Genomic DNA, 20206 nt, shown 5'->3' on the forward strand with positions numbered 1-20206 from the left:
GTTATTAGTCATTCTCTACCCTTTTTTACATTCTATCCAATCACCTGATCTGCCACTTATCTTTGCTCTATGATATGCTTTTTCCTTCATTTTGATTCTCTTAAGTTATTTACTTAACCACAAATGTTGCATCTGCTTTCATAATTTTCTTCTTTAGATTAATAATATACTTAGTCTAACTGTTCTGAAATAACTTCTTAAATGTCGGATGCTGCTCCCTTAATGATCTGAGATTTATCTTCTCACTTTGAAACTGAATGTGCAGGTCAATCATGTCGTGGTCTCTACTATCTAGGGGTACGTTTACTCTCAGGTCATTAACTAAGCCTGTCACATTCCACAAATGACAAAGGATGGTCCATTAAATCTGGAGGCTGTGGTGGCAGGTTATTGTGGACAAGGGCAATATTGTTATGGTTTTGAGAAGAAGGGTGTCAAGCCCAGAAGGAATGAAAACAGAGATTTTTTTTATTTTTAAAAACTATGTTTTCTTCCTTAAATTATCTTAAACTTGGGCATTGTGCTAGATTGACAACTGAATACCACTGCTAATATGATGCCTATTGATCAAAGTTTTTGGAGAGGTCTAACCAACAGTGATCAGGTACAGATGTTTACATTATCCCCCAAGAATCCCATACTATTACATCTATAGACATTCCAGTCCAGCCAATACAAAAGAACTGCAAACAAGATGTCTACACTCAGCCAGTTCAGAACAAAGGAAATCAATGAAATATATTTCTACAAAAAGAAATTTGGCAGACCAGTCAATTGCAAGGCTTCACTCAACAAGGCTTACTGGACTCGAATTCATTAAAATGAATTTTTCAAAAATGTGATACATAATTGTAATTTTTTTCCAACTTTCCTCTTCCTTCTTGCTTGTATGCTTGTGTATGTGTATATATTGCAACTGATTCCCTCATGTTAAATGCATGAATAAACTAATCTTCTTATTTTAAAATTCACTGTGAGATATTTAACATTTCGATTTTACTCACTGGGGGGAGGGAGGGATTTGTTGATGAACTCGATGGCATCATGGCCAAATTCAAAGTGGAAAATAAACAAAATAAGAAAATAAATCAATGTGAGGAGCTGGAGGAGATGGGGGAGATACTAAATGAGTATTTTGCATCAGTGTTTACTGTGGAGGAGGACATGGGAGATATAGAATATAGGGAAATAGATGGTGACATCTTAAAAAATGGACTCTTCGGGCATAAGCCCTTCTTCAGGAATGAGGAGGGTGTGCCAAGCAGGCTAAGATAAAAGGTAGGGAGGAGGGACTTGGGGGACTTGGGAATACGATAGGTGGAAGGAGGTTAAGGTGAGGGTAATAGGCCGGATAGGGGGTGGGGGTGGAGAGGTCGGGAAGAAGATTGCAGGTCAAGAAGGCGGGGCTGAGTCTGAGGGTTGGGACTGAAAAAATGTGGGGGGAGGAGAAATGAGGAAGCTTTCTCTCCGGCCTATCACCCTCACCTTAACCTCCTTCCACCTATCGTATTCCTAACGCCCCTCCCCCAAGTCCCTCCTCCCTACCTTTTATCTTAGCCTGCTTGGCACACCCTCCTCATTCCTGAAGAAGGGCTTATGCCCGAAACGTCGATTCTCCTGTTCCTTTGGTGCTGCCTGACCTACTGTGCTTTTCCAGCAACACATTTTTACGCTCTGATCTCCAGCATCTGCAGTCCTCACTTTCTCCTATCTTAAAAAATGTCCATATTACAGAGGAGGAAGTGCTGGATGTCTTGAAACTCATAAAGGTAGATAAATCCCAGAACTTAATCAGGTATACCCTATAACTCTGTGGGAAGCTAAGGAAGTGATTGCTGAGCCCTTTGCTGTGATATTTGTATCATTGATACTCAGAAGTGAGGTGCCGGAAGATTGAAGGTTGGCTAACGTTATACCACTATTTAAGAAAGCAGTAAGGACAAGCCAAGGAACTATAGACTGGTGAGCCTGACGTCGGTGGTGGGCAAATTGTTGGAGGGAACCCTGAGGGAGAGGATTTACACATATTTGGAAAGGCAAGGACTGATTGAGGATAGTCAACATGGCTTTGTGCATGGGAAATCATGCCTCACAAACTTGATTGTGCTTTTTGAAGAAGTAACAAAAAAGATTGATGAGGCAGAGCACTAGACATGATCTATATTGATCTATATGATCTATATGGTGTTCGATAGGGTTCCCCATGGGAGACTGATTAGCAAGGTTAGATCTCATTGAATACAGGGATCCATTTGGATACAGAACTGGCTCAAAGGTAGAAGACAGAGGGTGGTGGCGGGTTGTTTTTCAGACTGGAGGCCTGTGACCAGTGGAGTGCCACAAGGATCGGTGCTGGGTCCTCTACTTTTCATCATTTATATAAATGATTTGGATGTAAGCACAAGAGGTATAGTTAGTAAGTTTGTAGATGACACCAAAATTGGAGGTGTAGTGGACAGCAAAGAAAACTACCTCAGAGTACAATGGGATCTTGTTCAGATGGGCCAATGGGCTGAGGAGTGGCAGATGGAGTTTAATTTAGACAAATGCAAAGTGTTGCATTTTGGGAAAGCAAATATTATCAAGACTTATACACTTAATGGTCCTAGGGAGTGTTGCTGAACAAAGAAACCTTGGAGTGCAGGTTCATGGCTCCTTGAAAGTGGAGTCACAGGTAGATAGGGTAGTGAAGAAGGCATTTGATGTGCTTTCCTTTATTGTTCAGAGTATTGAGTACAGGAGTTGGGAGGTCATGTTGTGGCTGTACAGGATGTTGGTTAGGCCACTTTTGGAATATTGCATGCAATTCTGGTCTCCTTCCTATCGAAACGATGTTGTGAAACTTGAAAGTGTTCAGAAAAGATTGAGAAGGATGTTGCCAGGGCTGAAGGATTTGAGCTATAGGGAAATGCTGAATAGGCTGGGGCTGTTTTCTCGAGAGCATCGTAGGCTGAAGGGTGACCTTACAGAGGTTTATAAAATCATGAACGGCATAGATAGCATAAACACACAAAGTCTTTTCCTTGGGCTGGTGGAGTCCAGAACTAGAGGGCATAGGTTTAGGGTGAGAGGGGAAAGATATAAAAGAGACCTAAGGGGTAACTTTTCACGCAGAGGGCAGTACGTGTATGGAATAAGTTGCCAGAAGAAGTGGTGGAGGCTGGTAAATTAAAACATTTAAAAAGGCATCTGGATGGATATATGAATAGGAAAGGTTTGGAGGGATTTGGGCTGGGTGCTGGCAAATGGGACTAGATTAAGTTGGTATATCTGGTCAGCATAGACGAGTTGGACCAAAGGGTCTGTTTCCGTGCTGTACATCTCTATGACTAATAAACACATCTATTGAGGACAGAAGGGAACAGCAAAAATAATTCAATTCACTTCAACATCTTATCAATGACAGAAATTAAAACCTCACATCTGAGAAAGGACCCATTCTGATGAACCAAATTTGACCAAAGTGCAAAAAGGAACAATTCACATATGAAGAGAAACCAATTGGAAACCAGGACAGCAAAATTCAAAAGCTGGAAGTATTTTTAAGAGAAATAAAACTGCTGCAGCAAATTCTATAAATTTAACATGAGTAACATGTAAATCATACCACAAAGACAGGTACAGAAAAGAAAGACCTAACTGATGAGACCCTAGTTTCTCTCAATCTTCTAGCACAATGATTTGTAGGTGGGAGAACTCAGATAAACATTCCTCCCAAGGCAAATAGCCTTGTGATATTTCAGATGTTTTTGAACATTTATTCCTTAGCTCATATCCAGAACAGGTAACAGAAGAATCAATTGCAAAAATCGATTGCTAATGAATGGTTCTTATTGCTGGCAAGAGGTGAAAAGGAGGAGGATACAACAAGTGTTTCAATGGCAAAAAAGAGAGGGAGAGAAAAAAAGCTGAAGGGAAAGAAAAAAGGTGAGAAGGTTCTCCCAACTTGATTAAAGCTGGACCAGACCTTTAAAACCCAATGAACATCCTGACCCAAGAGTAATGGCAGGATGTCCCCACCCTGCTCAGAATATTTAAAGAAATCCACAGGGATCCACAATGATGTAGCTCACGATCTATTCATGACATGGACTGAGCAAAGCCCCCCTCCGCCAAGATTTTCAAAGTCCTGCTAGCTGAATCCTCACAGATTAGTACAGATCAGTAAGAAATCCACTCCATGTTGGGCGACAATAATGATTGAGCTCCAATGAGTTGGAGATCCACTAGCGCTGGAGCTGGATGAAATAGTACAACTCTACATGACTTGCTGGGAAATGCATGCCATGACCAGGACATACTCCATTCCCAGTCTACAAATTGAGGAGTGAACAGATAACATCGACCACCCCAGATAAACAGATGGTATTTTTAAAAATGTAACTTGAATAATTCCCAGAGTGAAGGAAACCTCAGGTTTATCACCCTGGAAGTCATATTTGAAAAGAAAGTCATGTTTGGCTTCCTCAGTGTCGTAACAACTTTGCTGACAACCCAGGAAACAGCTGGACTCAGTGATGATGCTGTGTGCTGAAAATGTACAGCATCAAGAAATAAATCACAGATGGTGTGGACAGGGAAGTGCCAAGAGAGTCTTCTTCTTCAAAAAAGAAAACTATCCTGCTATGTACAGGCCACAAGATATGCAACACAAGATGGCTAGTCTCTTGCAGACTTCGAATCTAAAACACACACACACACACACACACACACACACACATACACACACACACACCACCCACACACACACACACACACCACCCACACACACACACACACACACACACACGCAGGGCACTGACCTTATACATGTTAACTTTCTGTTTGACTGTCCAGAGCGAGGGAGTGAATGAATGTGTATCATTCTGATCATGTGCAGAAGAGGAGAACTGTAAAAATAGTACAATTGACTTCTCCCTCTTTTCTGTGACAGAGAGGAAGAGGTGAGAGCATAGGTGTGTGAAACAGGATATATATGTTGGAGGACTTATCAACCATATTGGGTGGGAATCCTTGATTAAGGAAAAACGGAGGCATGTTGGAAGTACTACAGGCCATTCTGCTGTAATGCAACAGTTGCATTATAGAAAATCATGCTATGGAAAGGTGCCATAGAAAATCAAGCTATAGAAGAGTGCAAATAGAAAATCGCTATAGCTCAGTAGAAAGTTCACATTATCCAAACATTGTCCACAATTCGTCAATTGTGTTATAGCTAATTTGTGCTGACAAAATGTGTGTTATACCAGAATGACTTGTATTGTGGAAGACTGCATAATTGGATAAGTACAATGGAGATGGAGAAACTGGGAAAATGGAACAGAATCCTTACAAGAAGTCAGGTGTGAGGAAGAGGTAACTTTGGGAGTCCATGTCTTTGTAACGAACATTAGGAGATAACCCATCTCCAGAAATTAAGACAGGGACTTTTCATGCATTTGTGCTGATTATCCTTTATCCTTTATTTTGTTGATGAGTGGTTTGAACACCCGAATACTTACATGAAAGCAGCGAAGGGAAGACATTGTTCCTGGGCTGGAGGCTGTAAGCAACAAGACAGCAAGATCCTGAGGATCAATCACTTCAGTAACATCAATGAACTGGAGACACAAACATTACACCGCTCGTAGTCAAATTAGTCAACACGTCAGTACAGTGCATTAGCACCTAATTGTCCAACTTATGAATTCTGTATCATTATATTCATGAAAATATATTTAAACTATTGTGGTCTTTTCTCTTCAGTATTTTTATGTAAATTATTAGTTGTTCTGTCTCCTTTCTTTAAAAATTTTCCTTTCAATTTTTTGCCTTCTCCTAAAGGTGCAGACTGAAGACGGGATATTATTTCACAGGTACTGTGTGCCCACTTGACCAATCTTTACATGAGTATGGATACTAGCAAACAAAAAGAAACATTATATGGTTCATTAAGCATCAGAACCAAGTTCAACCCTGGATTCAACTTATGTCCACAAAGAGCACATCTTGTGTGTGCTAGTCTACTGTGATCAATAGTGGAAACCATGCCTGATACTTCTTCCCTTCACAAGTCCAAGGCTGTTAACACTAATTGTAGCAGTCCAAATGTTATCCTGGCTGAGATCATCAAACTCATCACAGAACAGGATTATTTTTTATGTGTTTCTAATCCTCAATGATTCCATACATTAATTCTCAATTCATTATTTTAAGAGGCTGCGCTTCAGAAACAGGCACAGTTCTTAAATACAGTTCAGAAACTGTACAAATCCATTTCTGTTCTAAACTGAAACATTATTCAAAGTTCAAAGACCCTACTTAAGTGGCACTAGATGCAGCTGCCCCTCAGGAAAAAAAGGAAAGTATATTCATTTATAAATCAGAAGGGAATCATAATACCAATATGTATCATGATCCTACTGTGTCTATTTAAATAAAAGCCTTATCCCACAGTTCTGCACCTCAGCTAAAGAAAAAGATAAATAACTGTTCAGTATAATTGTAATCCCTAGATAATGACTAACTTTCTGATTTATTGTTAAACATGAGAAAGAAGAAAGCAGTGTAAAGACCACACACAGTTACCTAGCTTCCAGCTAAAACAGCGGTAGAAAATCAATTTTGTTTAATCTCACATTTGTTTAGAAGTGTTTCTGGTACAGGATCCTTGAAAATTTAAAATGTGTAATGAAGTGTGCTGACATATGCATTCATTAATGTGGTTTCAGCCAAGCTGGGCTCGTTCTAACCAGGTTGATGCCAGTTAATTACCATAGCAAGGATATACACCAAATGGGAAACAGACATCAATATGAATAGATATTGGTCTGAAGTTTATAAGAAGAAAACATGAGGAACTCAGGGCCATATTTTCTACTTCTCTGAGTGTAGACTTGAGTAAAAATATATTTATTAATTAAGATAGTCAAAAAATCAGACCAGTGTCATGATGGTCTTAGGAAAAAAAAAGGACAACTGACATTACCAAAGCCATTATTGGAGTGTACCATATGTTTTTATTGATTTAAGCTGCATTACCCAATTGCACCAATAATTGTGTTACACTATAATGTGAGGTCAGTTCATATAACTAATTGTTTAACTCAATCATGGGATACAGGCATTATTAGTGAGGACATTACTTATTCTATTTAAATAGTTAGGCACTACCTAATTGCCATTGCATAGGTTTTGATGAGCCGCCTTCTTAATGACCATATGGTGAAGGTACACCCACCATGCTGGTCGGGAGACAATATGTGGATTTTGACTCAGTGGCAGTAAAGGGCAATAGTGGCAATAGTTCCAAGTCAGGATGATATGTAATTTGGTGGGAACCTTAAGTGTGTTGTGAATTTTCCATGCATTTACTGTCCCTGTCCTTATTGTCAATTGGTCACAGGTTTAAATGGTGCAGTTGCATGAGGTGAATCTTGTATGTGGCATGCACTGCTACCATCATATGCCAATGGTGGAAGGAGTGAATGTTTAAGATTTTGGATAGGATTCCAATTGATCTGGCTGCTTTTTTTGGAATGTGTCAAACTTCAGTGATTTTGGAACTACACCCCCATACAAGAAAGGGGAGGGTATTTGTCATCACTCAACTAACTTGTGCCTAACTGATGCTGAACAGGCTTTATAAAATCAGATGGTGAATCACAGAACATCCAATCTCTTGTAGATGCACTATTTATACAGCTTGTCAAGTAATAAATGTTACTTGCCATCTATCAACCCAAACCTGAATGTTGTCAGTTCTTGTTGCATATCGGCATGGTCTTCTTCAGTATCTGAGGAAGTTATCACAGGAACAGGAATAATGAGGCTTTCACTTCAGTCAGGTTGGTACCAGAGCTGTTGGCAAAACAACAGAGCTTTCCAACCAAAGCCAGCAGCATTGTGAAAGAGAACCATCGCAGTGTTATACTTCAGTTATGTGTGTCTGCTTAAGAGAAGTATGGTCAGAATATTAAATGCCAAGAGGAAATGGGTTCAGATGCAGCCTGGGAAATCTCTCAAGGGAGATGAAAGCCCCAAAAAGTGGTGCCAAGTTAGGAATGTAATATGACCCCACACATTTCCAACTTCACCTTGGTCAGGTTTGTGGGTAACCGAGGAGCCTCTGTAAACCCATCAGATAAGACACTAATATATTCATAAAGGCAACTACCTAAGTTTTATGTGCAACATTCTGCATTAACAGCCAGCACTTAGGTTTCCTGAGCTGTCAGCAGCTTCCCAGGGTTAGCTGACCACAATATCATAAGAATGTGTTACTTCAATGAAAGTGGTAGGCTAGAAAAAGTGAACAGCTTCAGCTCATGGCATGTCTTATCAGAGTTTGTTCTTATTGTTTGACAGGTGATGTCCAACTTCTTGGAAACCAGTTCATTTAGAATCATAGAGTCATTTGAGATATACAACATGGAAACAGACCCTTCAGTCCAACTTGTCCATGCCAACCAATTATCCTAAATGAATCTAGTCCCATTTGCCAGCATTTGGCCCATATCTCACTTTAACCTTCTTATTCACATACCCATCCAGATGCCTTTTAAATGTTGTCATTTTACCAGCCTCCATCACTTCCTTTTGCAGCTCATTCCATGCACTCGGCATCGTCTGTGTGAAAACATTGCCCCTTAGGTCCCTTTTAAATCTTTCCCCTCTCACCTTAAAACTCTGCCCACCAGGACTCCCCTTATCCTGGGGAAAGGATCTTGGCTATTCACCCTCATCATGCCCCTCATAATTTTATAAACCTCTATAAGGTCACCCCTCAGTCTCCGATGCTCCAGGGAAAATAGCCCCAGCCCATTCAGCCTCTCCCTATAGCTCAAACCCTCCAACACTGGCAATATCCTTGTAAATCTTTACTGAACCATTTCAAGTTTCACAACATCTTCCCTATAGCAGCAAGACCAGAATTGAATGCAGTATTCCAAAAATGGGCAAATCAATGTCATGTACAGCTGCAACATGACCTCCCTTACCCACATTGCTCTTGTCAGCCTTCTCTGCAGCACAGGAGCAGCTTATGACATTTTACCTTTCCTCTGATGAGCAACGCCAACACTTAATAGCATTGTCAGAAGAGAAAATAATTAAACTGGTAAATGGGATACATTGGATTCTGGATTAGTGGTGCTGGAAGAGCACAGCAGTTCAGGCAGCATCCAAGGACCAGCGAAATCGACGTTTCGGGCAAAAGCCACTCATCCTGATGAAGGGCTTTTGCCCAAAACGTCGATTTCGCTGGTCCTTGGATGCTACCTGAACTGCTGTGCTCTTCCAGCACCACTAATCCAGAACCTGGTTTCCAGCATCTGCAGTCATTGTTTTTACCCCAATGGGATACATTGGTCTGACTGGTCTTGTATACTTCAATATTTAAGAGACCAGTCAGACCAGTAAGTGTAAGTTCCCAGCATTTAATTTTTTAACTGTTTTCCTCTTCTGGATCAGTTGCAACACCAACAGGAGCACCATCTCCTTTCTCCTCAGCTTATATGCCATTCCACAGGGCAGAAAGGATGGACACAGGTGGAAGAAGAATGCAAAATCCCTGACACAAGGTTTCCTGCACTCTTGATAGATTCAAGTACCAGAGCTTCAGGATCCTAAGGCTTTGTAGCAGACTGCTGCTGACAACTGCAGCCTCCTGGAAAAGGGCCTCCTTCCCATTGGAGCAGGTGGGCGTGCATTGCCCGTGGCTATCATTGACATTATGGGACTGCTGGTGATCGTAATGACCAGAACTTTGAACATTTAGTGGTATGGATGTTCAGGTGCTGAGGACTGGCCAAGAAGAGCAGCCAATATAGGCCCACCCTTTGTCATTAGTGATGAAAGAACAGTGTTCACTGCTCATCTTGAAGAAAGCTATCCAAATGGTTTGGCAAATGTTGAAGCATAGATCTACTTTTTTTTCCTGACATCAATTTGAATTTGGTGCCTTACAGAATGAATCTATGATATTGAGCTTCATATCATATCAAACATGATCTTATGGAGTGGCAGAACAGGCTTATAGGACTGAGTGGTCTACTCTTGTTCCTTGTTTGTATCGGGAAAAGGATGGTGAGCAGGCAGTCTTACCAACCACAAGAACATTAGAAGTAAGAGCAGGATTAAGCTGTATGGCTCTTCAATGCTTTTGTTGCTATTTAACAATGGCAATCCCTTTCTCAACCTTATTCCCACTAAAACGTCAACTGCCCAAGTTCCTTTCCTGGCTCCTATTTTAGCAAATATAAAGCTGTTCCTCTTCAGATTCTGTGACCTACTGTTTCACATCTGCCACCATTATTCCTCTCCTAAAAAAAAATGACTCTTGACTCTAGTTCTTACAAGCTGTTACCTCCAGTCTCCTTTCCTTTCTGAAATCTGTGCACATACACATATATCCTAAATTCATACCAGCCTTCTGAGAAATCTATGATCAAAACCTTCTTTTTATTTTTGCCTGTTACAGTTACCAAAATGGCTCTTATTAAAATCACAAATGTGTTGGCAATCACTCAGGCCAAGTATGATTTTCCTCCATAAGGACTCCTACATGTGGGTCTTCAAATGGCTGAAGAGGCCAGTCAAGGATCCAAAAATTCTATTGCAAGTGGGCATTGGTGGGTGGTAATGGTGGTTGAAGATGGTGGTGGGTGAGCCATCCTGATGTTCTATCTCTTCAAGAGTCACTTCTGTTCAGCAGCACAGCAGCACAGCAGAGATCATTTCCAGGGCGCATAGTTCCCTGCTGCATAATGTTTCCCCAGTGATTCTGGTTTGTAGCCATGTCCTCCTAGTTGTTGATGTTGATATGGAATTTCTTGAGGCTGATCCAGATGCCATCTTTGAAACATTTCTTTTGACCACCAGGGTGCACGCTGACCTTCCTTCAGCTGGGAGTACACGGTCTGTTTTGAGAGGCATGAGTTGGGCGTTCAGATGACATGGCTGGTCCATTGGAGTTGCTGTTGAATTATGGTGGTGGTGATGCTGGCGATGTTGGCCTATTTGCCACTTTTACTGCGCTTGTCTTCCTAAATAGTGTGCAGAAGTTTTCATAGGGATCCCTGGTGATGATGTTCCAATGCTTTAAGGTATATACTGTCGGTAGTTTCAGTTCCATATTGCAGAGTGGGAAGGATAATGGCTTTGTAGACCAAAGGTTTACTCTGGGTCTTCAACACACTTCTTCTGAGTCAGGCAAAGACTGCACTGGCACAGCTCAGCTGGTGTTGTATTTCCTGCATCAATGTTGGTCTTGAAGGAGAGAAGGCTGCCGAGGTATGGGAAGTGACCCATATCTTCAAGGCGTTGGTTGTTGACCCTCATTGTAGGATGAGTGGAGGGACTATTGGGTGATGGAGTACAGGAGTATTTATTATGTAAAGGTTAGATCTAAGAGCTTATATGCCTTGGCAAAGCCTTCAAGATGCACTGCAGATCTTCCGCAGAGCACACTCCGATGGCACTACCATCAGCATATTTAAGGTCCAAGTTGGAGGTGATGGACACTTTGCCCCTGGCCTTGAACCTATTAAGTTTGAACAGCCTACTATCTATACGGTAAATGATTTGAATTCCCCTGGGTAGGACTTGGCCAGTGAGATGGAAGATGGCAGCAAAAAAGATGGTGTACAGTGTGGGTGCGATGATGTCAAGTCCTGCTTGACCCCGTCTCCATGGTGAAAGGTTTAGACTTCAATCCACAGTTGCTAAGCACTGTTGCAGACATGCCAAATTGCAGCAGCCTCAGTAGCCTGATAAACTAATTGTGATAGTATCCATCAGCAAGCCTGGCAGTTAACTGGGTCAAAGGCCTTAGTTAGATCAATGAAGGCTTTGCAAAGCAGTTATTTCTGTTCCTGACATTTTTCTTGTAATTGATGTGCTGCAAGGATCATGACTGTTGTTCCTCTGGACCGGTGGAAGCCACACTGCAATTCGGGAGTATTTCCTCAGATAATGGCAGAAGTCTCTTGGCAAGGACACATGCAAGTATTTTGTCAGTGGTTGACCAATGGGAGATGCCTCTGTAATTCCCACAGTCAGCCTTATCTCCCTTTTTGATTATGGTCACAATCAGAGCATCCCTGAACTATGAAGGGATTTCTTCTTTCAGCCAAATCTTCATGAGCAAAGCATGAGTGTGTTCATGGAGCTGTGGGCCACCTCTTTAAGATCTCTGCAGGAACCCCATCAGGACCAGCAGCCTTGTTGTTTCTTAGGCTCCTTTTGCCATCTTGTACTTCAGTTGCACTGGGAGGTTCTCCAATGTCACCTTGCATGGATCTTTGGGGGATTTGGTTGATGATTTCCAAGTTAAAATTGGTGTTACAAACGAGGAGTTCTTGGAAATGTTCTCTCCAGTTGGTGTTTATTGCCTCATTCTCCTTGAGCTGTTTTTGTCTATCTTTATAGTGAAGGGATTTAGACCACAGTGGCTTGGACCAAGTATTGCTTTGGGGCACTGAAAAAGCCTCTTGTGTCACTTGAGTCTGCCAACTGCTGGGTTTCCAAGGCCTTATCAGTTCACCATTTGTTTTTGCTGTCCCTTACTTTCATCTGGATGTCAGCCTTAGCTTTGACATTGGCCCTTTTTTTGGCCTTGCAGTTGATGTCATTCTGCCGGACACAGAAGGCTATACTCTTCTTGGGAATGTTGCATTTCTGTGTGATTCTCATTGAACCAGTCCTAATGGTCTTGGGAATGTTTTTACAGGTACTGAGAATGGTTGATTTAAGCAAGCTCCAGTTTTCTCTGATGTCCTCTGGGCATTCCTGAGGTAGGTCTTTAGCAAGTGAGGTCTGTGGATGTTGCATAGTGACCATGCCACCCAGGCTCTTGATATTGGATCTTAGCAGGGTCTGCTTCTTCTGAACCCTTCTCTTTCTTTGTAGTCTGACAGACATTGTGGAATGGATAAGGTGGTGATCAGTCCGGCAGTTATCTGAGCCAATCATAGACCTGGTGCAATTCAGTCTGACGGTCCCTAGAGTGAATAATGATATAATCAATGTGAGTGCCTCCAAGATGTTTTGACTTTGTTTTTCTGACTGACGAGTATATGTTGTGCTGGTGAGGTTGTACTCAGCCCATTTTGTGAGAAAAAGGAGTTGATGTTGCCAATACCTTCCCTTCCTATGGTGCCATTTCAAAAGTTGTGGTCTCAACCAAACCTGGCATTGAAGTCTCCAAGAAGAATTATTGTGCTCTCCATGGAGATGTCAAGATGTCAAGATTGGGATAGAGAGTCTCCTTTACTTCCATCTCTGAGTTAAGAGTTGGGGCATAAACGCTTACAACTGTAGCCATCTACTTGTTGGTGAGAATCAGGTGGATGGTCATGAGCCAATTGTTGATCCCGACAGGAAGTTCAGAGAGGCAATTGATGAGCTGTTTCTTAATTGCAAATCCAAACTTCTGTATATTCTTATCAGCAGTCTTCCCTTTCCAGAAGAAGGTGTAACCATATGTCACCTCTCTCAGTTGCCCTTCATCTGCAAGGCAGGTTTCAGACAGGACAGCTAATCGCAAATGATATCCTTTGAATCTGCAACTAAGGTTTTTCACATAGTTGACCACACAGTCTTTTGCCAGTGGTGTGAGACTGCATGTGCCTGGTTCCTTTCTTACTTATGTTATCATAAACATCTGACATGGCTTTACTTCCTTCTGCCACATCATTACTTCTGTTACCCTCCAAGAACCTAGCTTTATTCTCTCCCATTTTGCACCAATATTCATTCCTTCAGTGACATTGGTCTGGATTTTCCAACAAGTGGCAAATTCAGTCTGATTGCCGCTCGGAACATTTTTTATTTTGAAAGAAGGGAGTTCTTGATTTCTCTGAATGGGTTTCACTGAGGCTTCCCTCAGAAATGGAGAATCATACTTTCATTCTGACAGTTTTATCAGAGTGTAGAACTGTCAGGTGAAGACAAACCAAGGCCATATTCACAGCAGCCAGCTGCCATATTTTGAAATGTAAAGGCCTCAACAGCACTTTGATAACAGCTGCCAAACCATAAATGCATCAGGTAAGTGTGATGTTACAGAACTAGGAGGTTAAGGTGCCATGTAAGTGGGTCACTAACCAGGAAAGATGCCAACTGGAGAGGGCATGGGTACCAGGGATATATAGGATGTCAGATGAGTAGGGGTTGGCTTGCTGGGTTAGTAGGGTGCCAGCTATGCACCTGGATACACAGTGGGGTGCCTGGTGAGAAAGGTACAGCTTGCAAAGTGGCAAAGTGGTTGGGGGAATTAAAACTAGTCAGGCCAGTCTGAAAGTAGGGTTTAGGTTGGGTGCAGTGGAACAACTGGGTGTTAGTATTGGCCCAGGGGATAGGGGTTTGGGTCTGGTCTGGCAGGTATCTGGGTGTGCTGTTGAGTCATGTCCAGAGGTAGTATTGTGAGGTTTCAGGTTGTGTTCCACAGTGGGGCGTGATGTGCCAGTTCAGGTCTAGCAAAGGGAAGTGTGGGGTATACAAGTTTGGGTGTGGGACTGTCAGGTCAGAGTATTGTAAATGATCCGGAGAAAGTGTAGTTGAGGGTATGTGAGATATGTATTAGGTCAGTTGAAGAGTTACTCAGAAGTTTGACTATATAGAGTCATACAGATGTACAGCACGGAAAGAGACCCTTCGGTCCAACTCGTCCATGCTGAACAAATATCCTAAACTAATCTAATCCCATTTGCCAGCACTTGACCCATATCACTCTCAACCCTTCCTATTCATATACCCATCCAGATGCCTTTCAAATGCTTCAATTGTATCAGCATCCACCACTTTCTCTGGCAGCTCATTCCAGATATGCACCACCCTCTGCGTGAAAATGTTGTCCCTGAGGTCCCTTTTATACATTTCCCCTCTCACCCTAAACCAATGCCCTCTAGTTCTGGACTCCCCCACCCCAAGGAAAAGACTTTGTCCATCCATGCCCCTCATGATTTTATAAACCTCTATAAGGTCACCCCTCAGCCTCCAACATTCCAGAGAAAACAGCCCCAGCCTCTCCCTATAGCTTAAATCCTCCAACCCTGGCAATATGCTTGTAAATCTTTTCTGAACACTTTCGTGTTTCACAACATCCTTCCGATAGGAAAGAGACCAAAATTACATACAGTATTCCAAAAGTGGCCTAACCAACATCATGTAGAGCTGCAATATGTCCTCCCAACTCCTATACTCAATGCTCTGACTAATAAAGGAAAGCATACCAAACGCCTTCTTCACTATCTTGTCTACCTCCGACTGTTTAATATGTTTAATAGTCTAACTTTTCCGAAGTAACCATTTTACCTAATTATATTGGAACCCTTCATTGCCTTTGATATAAATCAAGGCTTTTGATGGATTCCTGGTATAAAGGAAGTGTCCAATGAAAAATTCAATTTCCCTGGCAATTCCTTCAGAATGGGCTCCGATTGGGATTCCACAGGGTCCCCATGTGTACCTTGCATCCACACTAAAATAATGAATGTTGGCCAGAAGAAGGTCCATGACATTATCTGAGAACAGAGCAACAGTTTCCACATGTGGACTAAAAACATTCAGTTCCAGCTCACTATCACTGCTCTTGACTTCTTCACTCGGTCTAAATTACTAGGCTATTTGCCTGGCTTCTAATATCAGTTGTGCAGGAACGTCCTCTAATGAATACAGGAAAGATCAAATCAATTGTCTTCAGTCCCTGCCATAATTTCAATTGCTAGTTCCCAATTTCAGCCCACTCCCTGTCAACTGCTTGATGCTCAGCCAGATTGACTGCAACTTTTGAATTGTGCTTGACCTCACACTAAACTTTTAACCATATCTCTGTGCCATTAATAAAATAACCTATTTCCTCCTCCAGAATATCACTGATCTCTGTCTCAGTCTCAAATTATCTGTCACTGAAACCCTCATGCAATGTTTTTAACATTTTTTAATTTGACTGCTCCAATATCTTTCTGAGCAACCTCCCAATTAGCATCCTCCAGACACGAGGTCATCTAAAACCTTCGTTGCAAATTTTTCAAATCTCACCAAGCCCCATCATCTCTGGATTCACTAACTTACACTGGCTGCCAGTTAAATAAAATTTATTTTAAAATTCTTATTCTTGATTTCAAATCTCTCCAGAGCCTCATCCCTCTCTATCTTTGCACCTCCTCCAGCCCTGCAACCCTCCCAGTTGCACTTCCCCAATTCTGCCCTCTTGATGATCCCTGGTTTTAATTTTATTTACAGTTGGTGGTCAGTTCAGGCATTAAGCTCTTGAATTCCATCCTTACACCTCTCCACCTCTCTTTCCTCTTTCAACACGTTTATTGAAAATCTATCACTTTGAACAAGCTTTTAAATCATCTGCCCCAAGATATACTCTTTACATGGTTCAGTGTATAATTTTCTTTGGAAGTTCTCCAATAAGTATCTTGGGATGTTTTACTGCATTAGACACTACATAAATGCAAATTGTTGTTATAATCATCCCAGCACTTGTGATCCATAAATGATTTACGGCCATAGATTTTCACTTTATCAAATCTACCAATTAACTTTATCAAATCTGTATGACTATGTACAAAATCTAAACCAGATTATATTGGTAAAGTAACTATTACACAGACAATAACAGGGGCCTTGGTTGTTTTATCATCATTTGAAAACCACAGAAGGAGCATTCTGGTATGAGAGGCTTTTTAAAGAAAATATAAATAAGTGTCCAGGAACAGTTATTCTTAAAAGGAGGATCCTTAATCGATTAAATGATATATTCGCTTATAGAAAATTAAAGTCTGACAGAATAATTGCATGAATAAATTGATATTTAGTCTAGATTAAACTGATTCTTACCTGAATAATTTAGTAAGTTTTTTTTATTATTTTATTTATGCTTAAAAGGCCTGCTGCTTTTCATGCCACCCACCCCCATATGGCAAGTTCTGGTACAGTCCCTGAGCCATATGGTTACTGACTGTTTTGGCATAGTTCCCATCCAGTTGGATTACTCAAAATGCTCTTAAAATTATTTTTTCTTCCATTCTGAATTTGGTTGATCTGTGGCTTTACAAAATACCAACAGTTCATTATCATCAACTGCCTTTAGATATTACTTTTTGGCCTTGAATTTATTCAACCAAAACAATGTCGGAGCATTCCAAATTAAGATCTTGTGAGGTTTACAAATTTTTATATGTTAAGTACTGGATCACTTCTTGTCAAAATACAGTTAGCTGTACATTATAGAAAGGGGAAAAATAAACCTTAATTTCACATTCTATTTTATGGACTTCTTCATGTGCTTCCATGTTTTCTGATAATCTGCTGTTGAGACTAATTGCTGCAATGCTATCACATCTGTATCATAATAGTACATTTCCACATAACACCTTATGTCCACTGCTGCATTATGGAGGAAAACTTGAAGACTCATTTCTGATTCTGCCGTGAGGTGTAAACCACTCTGCTTTCTTCCACTTGTTTAATTCATCAAATCTGTTTGGCTTGTATTTCCATAGAGGTTATTTTATATGTTAAATACATGCTATAAGATTTACATAAAATGCCAAACATTTTCCATTTTGATTGAAGGTTAAAGGCGATTGTCAGTATTTTGGGCAGAGAACTGCAGTTGTACAATTCTTTCCATTCTAGATTGTGAAGCTGCACAGTAACCCAAAATAATAGTGATGGTTTATTTTGTAAAGTGAAAAACAGAATTATAAAATTCACAGTTGTGTTACATCTTGACCTAAAAAGAAATCCCAAAAGGCTCTGCCTGGCAAGGGTACATAAATAATGGTCCTTCCTTTTATTTATAGAACAGGATCACTCTAACAAAAAGAAATAAAAACCAGTGTTGAAAATGGGCAACTCCTGTAAAGTTCAATAAAACAATTTCAAATGACCATTTTTTTATTAAATAATATTGAAGTATTTTCAAAATAGAACTAGCAGTGGGTTTATTGTTTTCTAGTTGTAGTTTTGGCTCTGGTATCACATCAGTCCTGCCATGCATTAGGATCCCAGGTGAAGTTGGCATCTTTACCTGCCCACCATATGTGAGATGCGTTGAGTCAGTTATCAGCCAGTGTATCGCCAGAGGGTGTTCTGCTGTTTTGGGCATAAGCTGAGACATCTAGCTCACCAATCCCATTTTTCTTCTTGTCGGCTGAACTTATACGTGCTACTCTATAAATATAATCAGCCCTGTGATTGGAGCTACTTATATTTACATTTCATACCAGCCTATTTGTTGAGGAGTTAATGTGAGAACTACTTAGAATCTAAAAAAGAAAAAAAGCATAAAAAGTGTTAATAATGTGTGTATTTGAAGAATAATTGGTGTCATATCATTATATTGCATGTAAAGTATTTAATTGTCTTCTTCATTTTTATTATTGCAGTGTCTGAACTTCTGGTATTCCAGTCGTGAAAAAAATAAAATCGCTTTGTGATGTCAGCATTTCAAATTCCAGTATAAAAAGACTTCTTGTGTGAGGTCAAGTTGGGAGTGTATAAATTGTGTATATTGCATCATTGAAATCTAAGCACATCTTTTAAAAAATGGATCTGTTGTATCATACAATAAAAAAAATATATCTATAGAAATATTTAAGTTCCTTTTTGAAGAAGGAAGCATCTGGTTTTGTGGCAACAGAATGGTGACTTCCAGCACTGTCGCAGCTGCTGTCACATTCTACATGAGAGCATATTTGCAGCATCTTGTCTCAGCTACACATCAGTGCCCATTCCTGCTGCCTCTATCCCAGAGGATAGCCCAACACCTGCTACTGGCAACAGGCCCTACCTTGAGGGAACAAACGTTCCATTGCTGCTGGGTGATAGAACAGGACAGATTCTACCTTTCACATGCACTGGCTAAAGACACCTTGGGGCTTCATGCACCCACTACTTTCCCCATATGGCTGTCATTTCAGGTAGAATAGGTTTTATTAGTAAGTTGCATGAACAGCTTACATCGAATGAGATGTATATTGATTTGCAGATACTTGGCAAAATCTATGCAGGTATGACATAAACTCACAGCAGCCATCAAGTAATGATACCATATTGTATCATTAAAGGGATATAATATAGTTTAATAACTACATTTGTTACATTGAAATGTTTATTCAAATATCAATTATATTCTTAACACACATTAATATTAAACAAAGAAAAATAATTACTTCAGTCATAATATGTACGAGGCGATATAAAAATCCATTTCAAATTCCAAATCGAAGGTACATAATAAACTATGGTTATTATTCCTTAAAATGTTAATATAAACTTGCTGTAATTATATCTGTTGTCAATTCTTTTTGTCAACAATGTTATCAACAATGAACACTTGAAGCAACACAGCATGTAAAATTACTACAACAAGCAAAACTCGTGCTTATCTACTTTATAATGTAGACTATTAAGTGATTTCAAGCCTGGAATGTTTCTAAACTGTGAAGTAGTGTCTTGTTCAGTCAGAGCATTGCTACGGAATACTATTGCAAGAGTTAGAATATCATATTATTGGGACAGTCAATTTACATCCAGCAGCATCAAAAAACTGCCAAGTGGTTCTTTCCCTAATCATTCCCAATCATTATTTTATGCTTCGCTGGCATATTTCCTAATGCAAGAATAATATCAAATGTGAAAAGAAGACCCCATAGTTCTCTATTTATATTCAATATAAAAAATTTCTTTCACATTGCGCAAATATTGATTGATGACCATTCATTAGGAGAGCAATATAAATTTCATAAAACATCTTCTAAATGTCATTTTTCTTACATCTAAATCATAATTGAGAGCAAAAATATCAATTACTTTTAGATCCTCTCCATGTTAAGGAGAGGTGTTCAAGAATTGCTATTAGCACTTTTCAAAATTCAAGTTCTTACAATTTTAGTTTATTTTATTCTGAAACTATAGTATGATCTGACTTTTCCCATGGGTTCACACACAATGCTGTGCTTTAAAATAATACTGAAGAATAAAATTATTGCTGAATGGAATTAAAAACAGATATTGAAGATGTCTTTGACAGCTATATTAATATGCTGGGTCATTTTTAAATAAGACTCTAGAGAGATTTGAATGCTACATAAAATAAAATGTACGTGAAAGCAAAAGCTTTGAAGATATTGACAAGGGGCAACTATTATTCATGCAGAGGAATGAAAGGAATGATAGCACTTTGTAGTAAATTCTATTATTGCAAAAA

Source organism: Chiloscyllium punctatum, chromosome 7 (assembly GCF_047496795.1).
Source record: "Chiloscyllium punctatum isolate Juve2018m chromosome 7, sChiPun1.3, whole genome shotgun sequence".
Classification (NCBI taxonomy): domain Eukaryota; kingdom Metazoa; phylum Chordata; class Chondrichthyes; order Orectolobiformes; family Hemiscylliidae; genus Chiloscyllium; species Chiloscyllium punctatum.